At 32.1% G+C, this 5,741-nt stretch overlaps 1 protein-coding gene across 1 annotated transcript in view; it reads right to left on the bottom strand.

Moving 5' to 3' along the window:
* Window positions 1-830: 830 nt before the first annotated feature.
* The window catches only part of LOC119577953, a gene marked incomplete in the record, with an annotated part of 16,937 nt that continues 12,026 nt past the window's right edge, over window positions 831-5,741 (bottom strand). The window contains 1 exon segment of the mRNA XM_037925647.1: window positions 831-1,628.

Below are 5,741 nucleotides of genomic sequence, written 5' to 3'. Positions count from 1 at the left end.
ATTACACAGGATTAGTTTAATGTTGAAGATGATGATTTGAGGAATAATGAGACAGTTTCAATGAATGAGCACAACAGAAAATCAACATATTAGTAAGGCGGTCAACTTTGTATCGAGTCATAAAACTATTTTTCATGTAACTTGAACTGTAACTTAGAGACATATTGCATATATTTGTGTATATATATATATATATATATATATATATATATATATATATATATATATATATATATATATATATATATATATATGCAATGTCTCTATAATATCATCCATACAAATTAAGCCTCACATTCCCTACGAAGAAAAAAAAACTGCATACTCGGACATGCCTTGAATAAAAAATATATATAAACAATCCATTACAAAAAATAAATAGTTTAAATGTTCTTTCCTCACGCTTTGCTCCATACAACGGAACATTTTTTCTTTTTTTGCCTTTTAAGTAGAAAAAAACACAAAACTGGGAATTGTTTTTACTATCCTTACGACCAATTATCACAATCGTTTAACGAATGACTGCATGACACATGCAAATTATGTGGTAGAAAACGGGAAGGTACAATGAAAAAAATGTGGTGACAATGATGAAAAGAAACGAGAAAAGAAGAGAGACTGAGTAAAAAAGGAAAAATAACAAATAATCAAGGAAAAATAACAAATACTTTTCGTTATACATACACAACGAACACAACGAGAATGTACATTTAAAGAATACCTGGTCTGCTACAATGCAGCCAATTCCAGACAGGAGAGATAGAAGGAAAAAATCAATATAGATTCATTGTGAAAATAATAATAATAAAAACATCTACACCAATTACATATCACAAAGAAAGGAACACAGAACCGACTGTGTTGAAGATTAAACAAGAACAACAATGCAAGATTTGTAACAAACTAAACTGCATTTGCTGGTTTGATTACTCACAATCTCACTCATTCCTACTATACTTTAATATTCAACCCTGTTTATCGTGTTTAGCACCGGGCCTAAGTACTTGAAAAACACCAACTAACACCACCCAAGGGAACAGCCATTCAGCGCAGATGGTTGCAAGGAATTTGGCGCGGTCTGTTGCGACATTCTTGCCCGTGTCGGAAGATCCCCCCCCCCCTCTCTCTCTCTCTCTCAAGGCAAGCAGTCAGGTTACATCACGTGATTATTTCTTCCCCTGTCCACCTTTTTTTTTTAACTATTTTAAGAAATTCCGGGTATTTCAAAAATTTGAGAGAACGATATTTGATTTTTTTTTTCTTTTCCAGATTATTTCGGTTCCTTATGTAATTATTTATAGTGGGAAGAATGGCTTGAATTTCCATCCACTTCGTCCCAAGTTGCATCCACCTGCAGACGAGTGCACGAGTGTTGCCAACTCAAGAGCCAGACGTGGTAGGCAGATTCACCCTACGGCCAGTCTGGTGTTAATCTTTTCCCCACTTCCGTTTTCTCTTTCTGTTACACACTTTGCATATATCTTCTTCTTTTTTTCTAAAGATCTGCGATCATTCCTTTTCTGACAAAACTCTTTTCCTCTTTAGTTTTCTACCATACAAACACAGTTCGTCTCGAGCCAAAAAAAAATTCCAAATGACGTCATGAAGAAGCAGCCACACCCCGTTTTCTGTGGAGAGAAAAAAATAATCTTAACACGTGACATAACATACATTTTAATTTCCATTAAACATAAAAATCTAAAACTTAAAACTTATCAATAACAAAACTAATACTAACAAAAATGATGACAATAACAATGATCAATTTACATTTACAAGCCTAGCATTACTCTGAAAAAAAACACGTAATAAGTCACACACGTTCCAATTAATTTAACCAACAAATCGATCCTCTCACTCAATAAAGATAGAGAGGGTTGGAGAGAGAGAGGGAAAGGGAGAGGAAAAGAGAAAAAGAGAAAGGGAAGGAAAGGGAGAGGGAAAGAGAAAAAGAGAAAGGGAGGGAAAGGGAGAGGGAAAGAGAAAAAGAGAAAGGGAGGGAAAGTGAATGAGAGAGGAGACAGGAAAGGAGACGAGATGGTAAGAGATGAGAGAAAGAAAAAAGGTGAAGTGAGAGAAAAGAGAAAAAGATGAGAGATGAGAAGAGAAGAGAGAGAAGAAAAGGGTGAAAAAAGAGAGGAGAGGAGAGGACAGGAGAGAAGAGAGAGGGGGAGGGACAGAGGAAGGGGAAGGGAGAGAGGAAGGGACGGAGGATGAGAGAGAGTATGAGAGATAAAGAAAGAGAAATGAGAGAAAAAAAAGAGAAGTATAACGAGAGAAAAATAGAAAAGTGTGAAATAGAGAGAAAGAGAGTGTAAAATAGAGAGAAAAAGAGATAGAGAGGGAGGGAGGGAGGGAGAGGGAAGGAAGGAGGGAGGGAGGGAGGGAGAGAGAGATGGGGAAGGGGGGGGGGGGAGAGAGAGGGCGGGGGAGAGAGAGAGAGAGAGAGAGAGAGAGAGAGAGAGAGAGAGAGAGAGAGAGAGAGAGAGAGAGAGAGAGGGGAGAGAGAGAGGGGGGGGAGGGAGGAGGGAGGGGGAAGGAGGGAGGAAGGGAGGCAGGGAGGGAGGGAGGGTGGGTGGGAGGGAGAGGAGGGAGGAGAGAGAGAGACAGTAAGAGAGAGAGAAAAAGAGACAGAGAGAGAGAGAGAGAGAGAGAGAGAGAGAGAGAGAGAGAGAGAGAGAGAGAGAGAGAGAAAGAGAGAGAGGAGAGAGAGAAGAAGAGAGAGAGGAAGGAAAGAGGGATGAGAGAAGAGGAAGAGGAGAGAGAGAGATTATTACTAACATTCCCCTTGGCAAAAGACCCAACAGCACGCGCACACACACGGAAAAATATGGTGTGGAATGAAAGCTGTATTTCAAGATTTGCTGTACCCACACATGAAACTAGCAAAGCGTGTTAGGCAAGTATTAAAATAAGACAACTTCACCAACAAGTCTTTGATACACGTATGCGGCAGCAACACTTCACATTATATCTAACTTCATTCTCTTTCTTCATTCACTTCCTGAAAACTATGTATTTATGTAATCAAAACCGTTCTCTTATGATATAAACGGCGTCGACGTAAATTTACTGCGATGTAAGGCCTACACCACCAGCACACACCATACATATTACTTTACTATTACTTAATACACATATCTCATTACAGTAATTATTATTTCATACACACCACTCACTAACAGACACAACAAAGGGTGCAACATCCACAGGCCTTGTGACATCGCTCTGTTTACACGAACATATTCTCGCTCTTCTGCAACCCCTTGGTAATTTTCCATGTACACCTGTATAAAAGAGTTCTCCTGCGAGCGACAAGGAGACAGCCCTTAACCTCCTGGCCTGACAGAGCCTCTGTCAGTCAGCTGTACCGTTCTCTCCACAATAAACCGCTGCTACTGTTCACGGAGTCTGCTACACCTTTCGCCGCTGCCCAAGATCCCTGCATTCCGCGAGACATATCTAAGTCTGCACGCGACCGCTTTTCGGTCTCGTTACAAGACAAGTTATCCCAAAATAAAAAAAAAAACGGGCATTCGAGTCGCGAAAATGACACTTGGCAACCTTCTGCCATGACGTCATACACAAGTATTACCAATATAAGAATACCCTGTCGGATATAATATTAACTAATGCAATTTGCTGAAGTGCGCACATCTTTAACAAAATATACGAAAAAGAAGATAACAATCTTTATGAACATTTCCCAGGAGTTCAAAAAACACATGTATATTTGTATGACGCTAAAAGCTAGGAAGAACACCTGGCAGAGTTGCTAGTGTTACCAATACTACGTCCAATGATTTTTTGCGAACAAATGCTGGATAATGAATCTAATATTTTCATTATAAATATATATATATATATATATATATATATATTATATATATATATATATATATATATATATATATATATATATTCATCTTTGATTTTTCTATTAAATCAAAGAGGTTGTCGTTTACCTCGCAGCTTGTTATCCTGGAATACAGCCATAGGAGAGGTCAGGTTTATGTCAGCGAGAAAGCTTTGTTTTGAAAGGAGGAAAAAAACTTCCTGAAATTAACACATTCGAAGAAATCCGCTATTCTGGCTCACCGAAAACTCAGCCATTACTTTGGAGAGAAAGTTCCTAGGAATAATTTCAAGACCCAGGAGCGGCATCCACGAAAGATCTCAGACAATTTTGAAACGATTCTGAGACTAAAATTTAAAAATGTCTCAGAAGTGGCGTTCTGCCACATATAAAAATATCAACAAACAAATTGATAAAATATTTTTATATTACTCAAAATAGCGTATATACGGTTTAATTATTCATTATACTAATGCAGTCATGGACACGTTCATTTTTAATAAAACCTGACATAAAAAAAAAAAAAAGAGGAGTGGGCCAACCCTGGGAAAAATGCCCACATTGCCTAAAATCCCTTCAATTTATTTCAGGTTCAAAAAAACCTTTTAAAAGTTTTGCCGATTTTTTTTTCAATCTCTGTGCAGCGTTAACAAAATCAAGTGGGAAAAACTTTTCAGGAAAAAAAAACATGATTAATGAAAGTGAAAGGGAATTTTTTCCCGAAAATGCCGGGGCCCTGACATCCCCCCTTTTCTAATTATTTTTGATTAAAAATACCCCCCAAAATTCTGAGGGGTTTTTTCTGCTTACAGTAATTCATATTTGTGCAAAGAGTAACAAACCCCCCAAAAAAACCTGGTACAAAATGAAAAATGAAAAATTTAAAGGGAAAGCTCTCTGCCCAAAACGTGAGGGTCCTCGGGTTGTACCCAGACCGATTCTAAAGTTTTCATTTCTGGTTTTGGCATTAAAAAATATCCTTATCTTTTATATATATATATATTATATAAAAATATAATATTTTTAAAATTAAAATTTTATATTATATATAATTTAAAATATATATATTATATATATTTTATATATTTTAAAAATATTATCAATACAATATATATTTATTATATTTAAAAATTATATATCATAAAATTATATATTTATTATATTTACTATATTAATTTATTTATAATTAAATTTAATTAAAATTAATTTTTTTAATTAATTTTTATTAAAAAACATATTTTTTTATTTTTATAAAAATTATATAAATTTTTAATTTATAAAATTATAAAATTTTATTATATAAATAAAATTTTAGTTTTATATTATTATATTTTAAAATATATATATTATATAAATATATATTATATATAATTTTTATATTATTTAAAATTATATATATATTGCCAAAAATATATATATTAAAATTTTTTTTATATATTTATATAAAATTTGTTTATTTTATATATTTTTAAATTTTAAATTTTATAAAAATATATTTTATAAAAAAATTAAAATATATATATATTTAAAAATATTTTATTAATTATTTATATATATATATATTATATATATATATATATTATATATATATATTTTTATATAATATTATATATATATATATATATATATATATATAATATTATATATATATATATATTTAATATATATATATTATAATATATTATATAATTTTTTAAATTTTATTATTAATAAATTATATATATATATATATTATATATATATTAAATTTTATATAAAAAAATTATATATATTAAAAAAAAAAAAAAAAATTTTATATATAATATTATATATAATATATTTATATATTATATATATATATATAAAATATATATATATATTATTTATATATATAGATATTAATATA

Source organism: Penaeus monodon, chromosome 10, assembly GCF_015228065.2.
Source record: "Penaeus monodon isolate SGIC_2016 chromosome 10, NSTDA_Pmon_1, whole genome shotgun sequence".
Classification (NCBI taxonomy): domain Eukaryota; kingdom Metazoa; phylum Arthropoda; class Malacostraca; order Decapoda; family Penaeidae; genus Penaeus; species Penaeus monodon.
The sequence above is the reverse complement of the archived record's forward strand: the minus strand, read 5'-3'. Positions and strand labels throughout refer to the sequence as shown.